The sequence below is a fragment of the Cajanus cajan genome, chromosome 10 (assembly GCF_000230855.2).
Source record: "Cajanus cajan strain Asha chromosome 10, NIPB_CcT2T_4, whole genome shotgun sequence".
Taxonomy (NCBI): Eukaryota; Viridiplantae; Streptophyta; class Magnoliopsida; order Fabales; family Fabaceae; genus Cajanus; species Cajanus cajan.
In genome coordinates, this window is record NC_138526.1 from 10534740 (window position 1) to 10549963 (window position 15224).

The window sequence follows — 15224 nt, forward strand, 5'->3', positions numbered from 1 at the left end:
GATATGTTTATTATTATTATTATTATTTTTGTTATTATTATTATTATTATTATTATTGTTATTATTATTATTATGATTATTATTATTTTATTGAAGGGAAGGAAGGATATAGTAGTCTTTTGTAAATTATTATTATTATTATTTTATTAATTTGAGAAAAAGGGAGGTTATTAGAAGTTATCTGAGTCATTCCATGCATTCACTTCTTCCTAACTCATTTTCTTTCTATGCTTCTGAACACCAAGGAGAACTTGAAGAAGGAAAGAACAAACTTGATTTTGCTCGTGCTTCATCTTCTGTTCATCAAGGTAAAGGGGAGTGAGAAACCTCGCTTAGGGGTATGAGAATAATTGTTCGGTAGAAATATTGGCTGCAATCCCTTGCCTGATATATGCTTTAGGAATAGGCAAATTATGAAATTTTTCTGTTTTAATATCTGATTTTTTCGTTGGGTTCCTGGTTGGATGTGATGCATGAATATGTGATTGATTTCGAAATTAGGTAAGTTTTGATATGAATTAGAGTGCTTTGTGGGTTCTTGTGGGAAACCCTATGAGAAACAATTAGGGGTATGATCTTTTCACAAGATTTAAGGTAGTTTACATAAAATTGAGTATGGATTCGTGATCTGGGTGTTATTTGAAGTGTTTTTACCAATTGAATGCTATAATTATGTGATTGGTCGTGAAATACGCAAAATTTCACAAAGTAATGTAGGTTTGCGTTGGGGCGCCAGTCGTAGTTCTTCGTGCCAAGCCCAGTTTTTAAGCCGGGCTTAACAGTTAAGCTAGGCGCAATTTTTTTAAGTCAGGCTTAATAGTTAAGCCGGGTGTAATTTTTTTAAGCTGGATGCAGGAAAGTTTTGTTGGGCAAATTTCTCCGCTTTAGACGTGATATTTAACTCGCTAGGCACACTCAAAGTGCGCCAGGCATGATACTCTGCTTTTGGTGCGACATTTAATGCGCTGGGCATGATCCCTGTGTGATGTTTTACATGTTTTATGTCTTGTTTGAAGGTGCAAATTGTGTGACAATTACTGTGACACCCTTACTACCCCAACACATATATCATAATAATGTAATTAAACTAAGAAAAAAATATATTTCAATATTGGTAAAAGGGTTCACATGAGAATCTTCATAAATTTTCTTCAATATCCAAGATAATAAAAATTTAGAAAATAAAACATAAGAGTTTTCAAATTGTTTTAAAAATAATTAGTACAATTCCAACTACATATAGAAATCTATGTCCTACAAATCCTCCGCCCCGATGTCACATTATCAGAGCACACCCACAACTCAACTGTTGACATTATGGATAACACTCAAAACCAGATCTTCCTCACCTAAAACATCCACAAATTGTATGTTGAGAAAAGAAAACATCTATATGTAAAGTACACACAAGGAAAATCCATAACATAATTTCATCATAACTCATTACTTAATGAAATATTCACAAACATTTCTACATATCATAATTTTATAAATCATGCATCATCTTCACATCACAATTCACAATTACACCAATCCATCACAAATCTTGCAATTAACACTATATCAAGATCACGCCACCCCTGTAGCATCTCTTGCCCAAGGTCGTGCCATCTTGACATAAGTGATACAAGTTAATTTCCTCACACATCCCACACTATTCCAAGGTCATGCCATCCCTGTATCATCACTTACCCAAGGTCATGCCATCCATGGTCATATGTGTGAGGAACCATAATCACATTTTATTCATAATCAACACAAATCTTACAATTAACACTATGCCAAGGTCACGCCTGTAACATCTCTTGCCCAAGGTCGTGCCATCCTGACATAAATGATATGTGTTAATTACCTCACACATCCCACATTATGTCAAGGTCACGCTATCCCTGTAGCATCACTTACCCAAGGGTCGTGCCATCCCTATCACTACTAGGAAATTACTGTTTTACGTCGCTGCATTTACATCGGTTCTTCGAAAACTGATGTAAAAAACATATGCGGTGGCAAACTTGTAAATTAGTAGAAACTATAAGTACATTTACATTGGTTCTTCGTAAAACCGATGTAAACATGAAGTATTCTACATCGGGTTTCCTTTTAACCGATGTAGAATAGTTGAGCAATTGATCTCCTTTCCCTTTAGGGACTTCGCAAACTTTCGCACACGCTCATCTCCATTGGAAGCACAATACCTTTAGGGCGGCGGTGGCGATGCTTCACCTTCTGCCTTCCCCTCATCTCGTAAGTCTTTTAGCATCGAGAAACTCCTTTTTTCACTCTTGATCGTGCTTCTCTCGGCTTTATTTATTTATTATTTATTGCCTATTAGGTTACGAGTTTGCAAACTAAATTTCCTGCGTATTTGCATTTTTCACCGGGAATCGGCTAAACTCTAAACCCTGCCACTTCTTTTCTTCCTCTTCCTTCACCAGGAATCTGCTAAACCCTACCATCGGTGAGTGCCGCCGAACCACTTCCGCTTCCAGATCTGTAATGTAGGGTTTCAATTCCAAAAGGAAATTGTTCTTTTCTACTTCCCTCTTTTTTTTTTTCATTCTGAATATCGTTGTTTAAACGAGCTGTTTGGTGCCTGTTGACTGATTCTGGAGTTTGTTTTTGTGGTGCGTTTGAATCGACGTTCCCTTTCATTGTTTTATTTAATATTTTTGAGGTGGTGAGGGTGAGGGGTTTGCGTTTTATCTGGATGATTTGAATGTTGTGAAGCGCTTAGTCGATTGTTAAATTCGATGTAATGTGAGAAGTTCTGCTTGGAAGATGTGGATCTTCGTTGCTGATTGGTTGTGTTTAGCTTGCAATGGTTTCAATTTGCTGTTTGATTTGAAATGTTTCAGGTGCATTGTGTGAATTTGCCGTTTATCCTATTAGTTAGCTGGTGATACTGATTTTAAAGAATTAGCTGATGCTTTCTCTTTCGGGGGTTGATAACTGTAATTTCGTTATTCGTTTTGGATTTATTCACCTCTTCCATCTTAAATAAAAAGAGTAGCACTATGAGAAGCTATCTAAGTATCTACGTATTATGACATTTGGATTTTTTTGAAAATCCGAATGCCGATATTAAGCTATTGAACTTCTGGCTTCTAATTGTTTTCATTCATGAGAAAGGCAGTAAGGGTGATGTTAATTGTTAGGGGAAAGTGGAATAAAGAAGGCCAAAAGAACTTGCACTGACCCCTCCATATTGATTAAATAATCCATAAGAGAATTTTGTGTTCTGTTTCTATGATTCATTATTGATTGGTTCATAAGCTGAGTTTTAGCTGGGCTAACTTGGTTGATTGTGGCTTTGTTTTTGGGTTCAAATTTCTTGCCTATTAGGTGAATTTAGAGCTTGTGGGGCAGCTGCCTCCAGAAACTTCTAAATTTTTCTCAATATAATATACATGTATAATTACAAATTGCCCTCATAATTTGAAATATATAATAAAAAAATTCCATTATATGAGTATTGCCTCCTTAATTTATGTGAGTGTATATGAGTAGTATTGTTCCAACTACTACTGCTAACTTTTTGGTGTGATTCTACCAAGTTTCTTATAATTATTGAGTTCCGTTTTAGACTTTTATCATCATGGTCAGAAGACAATGGCAAAGAATGCTCATATACAAGTCAAGTATACTTGATTTCTTTTGGGTTGGGAATTTTCTTTGGTAGTTAAATAGTTATTTAATTGATATATTCCTCGAGATTAGCCAAGTAGCTGGTTATAAATCTTTTCTTGAAAAATATAACTGTGTTTGTATTCTTTGCATTGATCCATAGAGGATTCTGGAATTCATCCTACCACTTCTTCTCCCCTAAATAAGCTGTTATTCGTTATATTTAATTACAAAATATGATTTATTTCACAGGCATATGTCAATGAAATTCTGAGCTCATCATCTTTCATCATATGCTTTTCTATTTACGTTGTACAGGAGTTCTTTATAGGGATGTTGGTGATATAGCTCGTGCACTTAATGCTTATGAGCAATGTCTTAAGATTGATCCTGATTCTCGAAATGCTGGCCAGGTGTGGTGCATAATGGGTGATTCTTTTGTCCATTTTGTGTTCTGTAAATTGTTTAGACACATGCAATCATGCATCAAATTCATAGCAGTGTACCTCACGAGCCTTTGTCTTCTGTTTAGGAGTTGGTTTATAGTGGAAATGGGGTTCATGTTAAACTAGATATCTTGTGGTGGGGCGTACCTATTATGTAAGCAAATTATGGTTTCCTTCATCTATTATTCATATTTGGTCAGAAAAGTATTTATATAGATGTCATGAGTGCCTCTTAGTGTGTTATATTTTCATTCTTTCATATTTATATAAATTATTTTTTCTTCTTAAATTATTAATTTGCTTTATACAGTATGATTATCCTTTTTCTTAAAAATTAAGGATAATCATACTATGACTTAAGTAATAGTATGATCTAAATAAGACTAATGAATTAAGTAGTTTTAAGTTAACAAGGAGAGAAAATGGAATACTGACAAAATATTTATAATTGAAATCTAAAATTAACTTATAGGAAAAGCACCTAATGTATGGTGTTGGAGTTGGTTATACCTATCCAACTGTAAAAATGAAAGTGATAGATACAACTATCAAGCTAACTGAAAGAGACTGTTCTATCTGTACACGCTAACATTTGTATATCTTTCTTGAAATATTGTAATTTATAGGGTATTTGAAAGTGTCTATCTATAGTTTTATAATTTACTTGTGTTTCTATTCATGTGTAAACCAAACTAGTACGGTAAACACACTACATAATTCTTTGTTCTCTTTTACCTGTTATTAATTTGAATGATATAGTTTTCTGACATTGTTTCTTATGCCATTGGATGTTTTTTTTTTTTTTGCTTTCTGTAGATACTTGATAATGATGGTATTGCCGCTCCAGGGAAAATCCTTAGGCCAAATGACATCTATATCAATAAGGAATCACCTATTGATACACGTACTCCAATTACAGGATCTGCTGCAAATTTGCCTGATAGGTTTCTAGTGTTTTTATTTTTGGTTTAAATGTAGGCAAGTTATTGTTGATAGTGAGCAATGTGCTAAAATATTCAAGCAATAATTGTCCCAGTTTCATTACCAAAAAAAATATCTTTTTTTATTTATTTTAAAAATGCAATCTACATCGGTTCTCTGGACAACCGATGTAGATTTATTCTTAAATCTACATTGATTGTCCAGAGAACCGATGTAGATTTATGCTTAAATCTACATCGGTTTTTCAGAACCGATGTAAAAATGTATATATTTTCTACGTCGCTCTATTCTACATCGGTTTTAGAACCGATGTAGATGACCTTAGAGAACCAATGTAAAATATGTATCTTGTAGTAGTGATTCATATGTGTGAGGAACCACAATCACATTTTATTCAAAATCAATACAACATCTCATTTCATGTCAACATACTCACATCATAATTAATTGAACAATAATATACCATTCACCACATCATGTTATCAATTCAATACTAAAACGGTAGATATAATGTATACATTTGTGCGAAGGCATCACACCACATTCCATAACTCAATTCGACATCACATACATAAAATAGATAAGTTCACATAAAATAGTTGTTCACATACCCCTCAAGCAATTCACCATGAATTCACATCTAGATCATCAATTTTTACCATATAATATAACAATAACTTTATAAATTCATATAATACTCAATTGAATCACCAATTTAATAGAATTTTAACTCAATTAGTAAAACCCCCAATTTTTCCAAAACCTAACTCACAAGTACTTTTCTACAATTTCGTTCTCTCTCCCAGATCATCATTTTTAACAATTGTTCATGTATTCATAATCATAAACACATACAGAATCTCATAATACCAATAACTCTCCAAACAGAAATAATTATAAAATTATTAAAAAAATTCAACAGGAACTCTTTCCACCCATTCCCTCCTGTGACTCTACACATAAATATCCCATTTTCCCCCATACCTTGTTAAGCAGTAGTTGAAACTAAGCAGGATCTGGTTGGTCTCCTCCTATGGGTTCCCCTTGGTCTTCGGAGAGTGTAGAAGAAAGAAGTCAGAAGTGAAAAGTGTGCTTTTGGGAGTGCTAGAGTGTGGTATTTATAGGCATGAAGAGTGGCTAGAACGACCCGTTTTAAATCCGGAACGACCCATTCTGAACTTATTTGTTTAGTGTAAAATTCCACATCCAGAACGGCCCGTTCTAAAACCAGCACGACCTGTTCTGGGGTTACATTTTAACCCATAACAGCTATGTTTAGAACAACCCGTTCCCAATTAGGGTTATAGGCCTTTTTAGTAGTTTGGAACGACCTGTTCTGGACTACTAAATCAACCTCATTTTAGTAGTTTAGAACAGCCTGTTCCAATTTGGGAACGGCCCGTTTTGGGCTACTAAATCACCCCTATAAATTTATGAAAATTACTAAATTACCCTCAATAAAATTATGAAAAATGGGGTGTTACAATTTTCCCCTCCTTTTAGAAATTTCGTCCCCGAAATTACCTTAAGAAAATAAAAATGGATATGACGCTTTCATCTTCTCTTCTAGCTCCCAAGTAGCACTTTCATGTGTAGCTCCTCCCCGAATTACCTTCACCAAAGAAATTTCCTTAACTCTAAGTTGCTTCACCATTCGGTCTTTGACTCTCACCAAAGTAGTTTCCATTGTCAGGTTCTCCTTAACCTCAAGATGATCGGACTTGATCACATGCGAAGGATCATGAATGTATTTCCGAAGTTGGGAGATGTGGAAAACATCATGAAGATTTGACAAATTAGGAGGCAAAGCAATTTGGTAGGAAACACTACCGACTCTTTTTAGAATTTGGATAGGGCCAATAAATCGAGGAGTAAGTTTTCTTGATTTCAATGCCCTGCCAACCCCAGTCCACGGAGTGACTTTCAAGAACACATGGTCACCTTCTTGAAATTCTAAGTCTTTCCTCCTCCTATCAACATAACTTTTCTGTCTACTCTGAGCTGCTCTTATCTTCTCTTGTATCATCCTAACCTTATCGGTGGTTTTGTTGCACAATCTCAGGTCCTAAGATAACATTATCACCCGGCTCACACCAACACAAAGGGGTCCTACCCCTCCTACCATACAAGGCTTCATAAGGTGCCATACCTATACTAGAGTGATAACTATTATTATAGGTAAACTCTATTAAAGGTAAAAGACTATCCAAACTACCTCCTTGGTCCATCACACAGGCTCTAAGAAAATCCTCTAAGGATTAGATAGTCCTCTCAGTCTGATCGTCAGTCTGAGGGTCGTAAGCTAAACTAAGTCTAAGTTGGGTCCACAAAACTCGTTGTAGGCTCTCCGAAAATCTAGAGGTGAATCTAGGGTCTCTATCTGACACTAGATGGTATCCCATGCAATCTCAAAATCTCATCAATATATAGTCTAGCTAATCTCTCTAGAGAATACCTAATGTTAATAGGTAAGAAATGTGCACTCTTAGTCAACCTATCAACTATAACCCAAATGTAATCATGCCCTCTCACAGTCCTAGGCAAAGCAACTACAAAGTCCATAAAAATGTTATCCCACTTCCATTCGGGTATTACTTAAAGACTAAAGTTGTCTTGAAGGTTTCTGATGTTCTATCTAGGGTTCTAACGTACTAAACAGGCACTCACAAATTCAGCTATGTCTTTCTTCATCCTAAACCACCAAAATACCTTCCTAAGGTCTTAATACATCTTAGTCGCTCCTGGGTGAATGTGACACCCTCTACCCCAACATATATATATATATATATAATAATAAAAAGAAATATCTTATTGAAAAAAATATTTAAAAATTGAAATGACAATTCAAATAACCATGTGAGTAGAGAATTCACATTCATGTACTTAATCCAAATAGCAAATAAAATGACAAAGAATAAAAATTGAATTTTCCAAAATATATATTTTAATAAAACATAAATAACATCATATTCTAATTCTATCTATGTCTCAATGTCACATGTCCTATAAGAGCAAAAAAATATTTTAAAAAAAGAAATATCTTATTGAAAAAAAATATATTTAAAAATTGAAACGACAATTCCAATAACCATGTGAGTAGAGAATTCACATTCATGTACTTAATCTAAATAACAAATAAAATGACAAAATAAAAATTAAATTTTCTAAAATATATATTTTAATAAAGCATAAACAACATCATATTCTAATTTTATATATGTCCCGATGTCACATGTCCTATCAGAGTAAAATCCCACATAGAAGCCTAAGCTCCATCGTCCACATCCTCAGCCTCATGCTACTGATGGTCTCCTGTATATCAAACAAGAGAAACAACACAAAAGAAGGGAGTGAGAAACATCTTACTCTGGCTCACGGTGTAGGAACGAACACCGGATAGCCAAACACAAACAATACAGTTACCTCATAGATCAATCAACAGCAATAGCTTATCCAATCATCCAAGTCATACAAATAGTAATTTATCATCATTTAATAATAAGAATGCACATGCATGGACACGGACTTCACATTATCATGCATGTGGCGCCAATAAAACATCACATGGCATATTGCCGCTAGCAATACACGAAGAGTAGTCTAGGAGTACATGCCGGGTCAGACGCTCTGCACACTCTCACTAGAAGGATATACTACTAGAGTCTCGTCGGGATAGCTAAGCTGCGCAAGATACATCCCATCACACAATGGGCGAGACTGGGACTTCCAAACCGAGCTATCCCCAAGGACTAATCCCCAAAGCTTTTACACTAGGGGGCCTTCTCTGGTGGTGTATTCCATATCGTACCCTTAAAACATTTATGCAAATGATGCATGTCAATCAGGACTCCATGTTTTTTTCATATCACATTTTCATGTCTCAACATATCTCCTCATTATATTTCATCATCACATTCGCATTATCACATCATATTCACAATTTTCACAGAGCACTTTTATTCATATCAAAACTCATCTATTTGCAAAAGTAAACATATACTCATACATCTCATACAACAAGGAATACAACAGAACAATCAGAAGGTAAAACAGAAAATATTAGAAATATGCCTGTTTCTCATAGGGTTCCCACAAGAACCCACAGAGCATTCTAATTCATATCAAAACTTGTTTATTTTCAAAATTAGACACATTTTTACACTCAGCAAATATCAAGAAACACAACAGAAAATACAAAAAACAAAAGGGCTATGAGCATACAATCCATCTTAATAACTCCTAAGTGAATACTAAGAGTACTCTTATTGCCTTCTTCAAAGATCATCTTCCTTAATTCGGGATTATTAAGCACATAGATTCTATCCTGAAACCACAAAACACCATCAACTTCCACTCAAAAAGGGCTATCTATACCCTTACCAATCCTCTCTACTTGGTTCACTAAGAAAGGATCTAACTCTTAGGCTCCTCTAATCTCATCCATTAATTCACTAGTCACCTTCGACATACTCAATTCAATGCTTCTAAGGGTAAGCTCACAAATCAAGCTTAAATCTCTAAACTCTTCAATCAAATTTAACCTTTAAATCATTCTACTTAAGGCATCTGTCACCACATTGCCTTTACCTTGATAGCAACTGAGATTAAAATCCTAGTCCTTAAGAAATTCCAACTATCTCCTTTGGTCAAAAGATATTTAAGACTCTAACAATCACTAAATACCTCAAGCTTAGAATCATATAGGTAGTGTCTCCAAGTCTTAATGTAATATCATAACCACTAACTCATAGATAAGGTAGTTCCTCTGATGAATTTTCAATTGCCTAGAAACATAAGCTACTACCTTTCCTTCTTACATCAACAATGCATCCAAATTCATCTTATAAGTACTACTATATACCACAAAAGGCTTACTAAAATCCAATAATATTAACACTAGTCAATCTTTCCTTAAGAGTTGGAACTACTCTCATACTTACTATCCCACATAAAGACAATACTCCTCCTAGTGAATGTAGTTAAGGGCAATGCTACCTTAGAAATTCCTTCAATAAATCTCCAATAATAATAAGCTAACCTCATAAAACTCTTATCCTCACTAACTGGCTTAGATATCTCCCCACTTAAACACAACTTCTACCTGAGACAGATCCATGTTTACCTCAACTGGAATTTACAGGAACTAGAAAACTTACCTCATACAATAAAAAAAATAAAAATAAAATAAAAATAAAATAAAATAAAATAAAATAAGATAAAATCAAATAGTAATACTTAGATAACTTAACATACAACCGTCTTGGATATATCTCCACCCTCAACTACAATATGATCATATCACACCCTAAGATCAATCTCACTAACCACACGACATTCACCAATTGATCCCTAAGGTCATCTATCCACATATCAACATACATTCATATTAAATCATATTAGAATACCTACTTTAAACCTTCATATATACCATCCATAAGCATGTACATGAACAACCTTTACCACAGAGCATCATACAACCTTAAACAACCTCTCAATCCACATAAAAACACCCCAAAACATCTTAACTAAATCAATTCTTATCCTTGCATTGCCTACTAACCCAAAAACATTATTACAGTCTACTTCTCCTTTCAACAACTATCAAAGAAAACAACACATAGAGAGTTATACTCATCCACGTGATCTCAACCTATCACCAAAGAAAGCTAAGTGAATAAGCTACAACTCTTATGGAGACATGAGATTTTAAAAGGATCATCTTCTTAGCGAAAAATTAAAAAATCACCACAGATATATTCAACGCTTACAACTAAACCTTTGATCACCAAAGTAGCTATAACTGGAGTGCAAACATCCCCTACACAATAACGCATCAACATCTAGGCCACAAAATACCTCAATCCTTCCAAACTTACTCCTTTCCACCTCAAATTCATATCAAAGTTTCCCACTACAAATCTAAACCAAACAACTCACATATTCAGTACAAAAGGCTTAGAAAATAAAATTCACATGCTACCTAAACCATAAAAGGTCAACATGCAACCATCAAACTCTAGAAATCATCAACACTTCAATCTCTCCTTAAGAATACCAAAACTCCAATTCTCAACATACATTATCCTTGGATTCAATCGCTACAACTATAGCTTTCAAAAATTCCACCAATCGTAAACTCTTAATACACTAAAAAAACTCGATGTCTTACCTAAATCTAAGGCCTCAATAGTTCCTACAATATTAGCACAATATCTCGTCTACCACTACTCGCACATATTCTTGCAACACAAGCGATATCACTCAACCACTACTTCTTACGTAAGCAAGAAGTATCAAACAAATAAGCAATCATAAGAATGAAGAAGAACGGTCATAATGGTATTAGCTAACAATATCATGACTATCATTCCTATAATTACAAAATAACTTAACAATATCAAACTCAACAATGTCAACACAAGAAGAACATCATCATCATCAAAGCAAAACATCATTATAGTACACAACAAACAAGGCACAGGCAGAGTACACAACAGAGTCGTGATAAGCACATAACACACACGGTTGATTGGATCAACCAGGCCCTGATACCACTTAATGTGACACCCTCTACCCCAACATATATATATAATAATAAAAAGAAATATCTTATTGAAAAAAAAAATTTAAAAATTGAAACGACAATTCCAATAACCATGTGAGTAGAGAATTAACCTTCATGTACTTAATCCAAATAGCAAATAAAATGACAAAGAATAAAAATTGAATTTTCCAAAATATATATTTTAATAAAACATAAACAACATCATATTCCAATTCTATCTATGTCCCGATGTCACATGTCCTATCATAGCAAAAAAATATTTTAAAAAAAGAAATATCTTATTAAAAAAAAATATATTTAAAAATTGAAACGACAATTCCAATAACCATGTGAGTAGAGAATTCACATTCATGTACTTAATCCAAATAGCAAATAAAATGACAAAGAATAAAAATTGAATTTTCCAAAATACATATTTTAATAAAACATAAACAACATCATATTCTAATTCTATCTATGTCCCGATGTCACATGTCCTATCAGAGCAAAATTCCACATAGAAGCCTAAGCTCCATCGTCCAGATCCTCAGCCTCATGCTACTGATGGTCTCCTGTATATCAAACAAGAGAAACAACACAAAAGAAGGGAGTGAGAAACATCTCACTCTGGCTCACGGTGTAGGAACGCACACCGGATAGCCAAACACAAACAATACAATTACCTCATAGATCAATCAACAACAATAGCTTATCCAATCATCCAAGTCATACAAATAGTAATTTATCATCATTAAATAATAAGAATGCTCATGCATGGACACAGACTTCACATTATCATACATGTGGCGCCAGTAAAACATCACATGGCATATTGCCGCTAGCAATACACGAAGAGTAGTCTAGGAGTACATGCCAGGTCACACGCTCTGCGCACTCTCACTAGACGGATATACGACTAGAGTCTCGTCGGGATAGCTAAGTCGCTCAAGATACATCCCATGCACACAATGGGCGAGACTAGGACTTCCAAACCGAGCTATCTCTAAGGACTAATCCCCAAAGCTTTTACACTAGGGGGCCTTCTCTGGCGATGTATTCCATATCGTACCCTTAAAACATTTATGCAAATGATGCATGTCAATCAAGACTCCATGTTTTTCTCATATCACATTTTCATGTCTCAACACATCTCCTCATTACATTTCATCATCACATTCGCATTATCACATCATATTCAGAATTTTCATAGAGCACTTTTATTCATATCAAAACTCATATATTTGCGAAAGTAAACATATACTCATACATCTCATACAACAAGGAATACAACAGAACAATCAAAAGGTAAAACAGAAAATATTAGAAATATGTCTGTTTCTCATAGGGTTCCCACAGGAACCCATAGAGCATTCTAATTCATATCAAAACTTATTTATTTTCAAAATTAGACACATATTTTCACTTAGCAAATATCAAGAAACACAACAGAAAACTCAGAAGGTAAAACAGAAAATATTTAAAATTTGCCTCTTACAATTATCAATGCATTCCCTTAGGGTTTCTCATAGGAACATAGATCTCAATTCATACAATTAATTACATATAAGAAAATAATAGGCAAAATAGATACAATTGGGGAAAACCCCTCATACATAAGCATACAAAAATACAACAAACACAGAATTGAGGGCCAATCCCACTACCCAGCATACAATCCCATACCCAGAGTGAGGTTTCTCACTCCCCCCCTTACCTCGATAAACAAGGGTTGAAACTGAAGCAGGATCTCCTCCTCCGGGTTCCCCTTAGTCTCCAGAAAGTGTAGAAGAAAAAGGTTAAAAGTGGAAAAATGCGTTTTTCTGGAGTGCCGGAACGCATTTATAGGCATCAGGATTTGGCCAGAACGGCCCGTTCTGAATCCGGAATGGCCCGTTCTAGGCACATAGAACATGTAGAAAAGCCTCTCCCATAACGGCCCGTTCCAAAACCAGAACGGCCAGTTCTGGGTCAATAATTTGTTCTTTAAAACCACATCTGGAACGGCCCGTTCCCAAAGTGGAATGGCCCGTTCTGGGTTGAAATTTTACCCATGCATGCTCGAGTTGGAACGACCCGTTCCCAAAGTTGAACGGCCCGTTCCGGGGCTATGAAAATCCAGAATTACTAATTAATAAATAAATAAATTATATATATATATATATATATATATATCAAATTAAAATAAAATATCAATATAATTTAAAACATGATTTTCTTCAAATAATAATTATAACAAAATGTCATAATTAATAATATTATAAAAATAATTTTCATAAATGATTATTATTAAAAACCTTTAAAAATACAAAAATAAATAATAATTATTCATAGTATTAGTAGAAAAATTTGGGGTGTTACAGTGAAAACTACACTTGCTCCTATGACCTTCCTCTAGGATCAAACGTCAAAGTGTAGGGTCACTAGACACGCACACTCGGTCTCTAAATCTTAACCATCCATCTACACCCAAAGTAAATTCTCCTTTAATACCTTGTCCTATAGCATCATGTCTAGCAACTAAAAACGAATCCACTAACTGTGCTTTTCCAATTTCCCTCAACAGATCACTAGTTACTCGAGTCATACCTAGTCTTACACTACTAGGAGTCACCTCACAAGTCAAACTCAAGTCTCTAAATTGAGCCAAAAGGTCCATCTCCCTAATCATAAGAGAAGACAAATGCAAAGATTTCCTACTTAAAGCATCAGCCACCACATTGGCTTTGCCCTGATGATAACTAAGATCAAAATCATAGTCCTTAAGGAACTCTAACCATCTCCTCTACCTCATATTTAACTCCTTTTGGTCAAATAAATACGTAAGACTCTTATGATCACTAAACACCTCAAATTTTGAACCATACAAATAATATCTCAAAATCTTAAGTGTGAATACCACAGCTGTTAATTCAAGATCATAGGTGGGGTAATTCTTCTCATGTATTTTTCAATTGTCTAGATGTATAGGATACAACCTTTCCTTCTTGCATTAACACTCCACTCAAACCTATCTTAGAAGCATCACAATAAACCACAAAAGTCTTACTAAGGTCAGACAACACTAAAACAGGTGCACTAGTCAACTTCTCCTTAAGGGCTTGGAAACTATTCTCACATTTACTCACTACAAGAAAAATGTAAATTTTCGACAGAAAATTTTTGACAGATATGAATCCCTCAGAAATTTCTGACAGAAATATAAATCCATCAGAAATTTCTGACAGAATTTTCCGTCGGAAATTTTTCGTCGGAAATTTTCGACGGAAATATAAATCCGTCGGAAATTTCCAACATAAATTTTTCGACGGAAATTTCCGTCAGAAATTTCTGACGAAAAAATAAATCCGTCAGAAATTTTTGACAAAAAATTTCCGACGGAATATTTCTGTCAGAAATTTTTGACGGATTTATATTTCCGTCGGAAATTTCCGACGAAAATATAAATCCGTCAGAAATTTCTTATTTTTAATTATTTTTAAATCTTAGTTTTATTTTTATATTTTAATTTCTTATTTTTAATTTATTATTTTTAATTTTTTATATATATTTGTAGTATTAAAAATTTTATATATCTTTTAAAGGTATAAATATATATTATAATTATTTATTACAAGTTTTTTATATCTACGATTAGTATTAAAGATGAAAATAAATTAGGTTACACTATA

At 34.2% G+C, this 15224-nt stretch overlaps 1 long non-coding RNA gene across 6 annotated transcripts; it reads left to right on the forward strand.

Moving 5' to 3' along the window:
- The first annotated feature begins 1828 nt into the window (after positions 1–1828).
- On the forward strand, positions 1829–5518 carry LOC145952677 (uncharacterized). 6 transcript variants are annotated; one of them, XR_014430193.1, is made up of 5 exons: positions 1829–2244; positions 2333–2498; positions 3943–4037; positions 4157–4224; positions 4887–5518. It is a non-coding gene; the product is annotated as an uncharacterized LOC145952677 (long non-coding RNA). The 6 variants fall into 6 exon arrangements; XR_014430190.1 differs by having other exon boundaries at positions 2333–2458; XR_014430192.1 differs by having other exon boundaries at positions 3943–4224.
- Positions 5519–15224: the final 9706 nt, after the last annotated feature.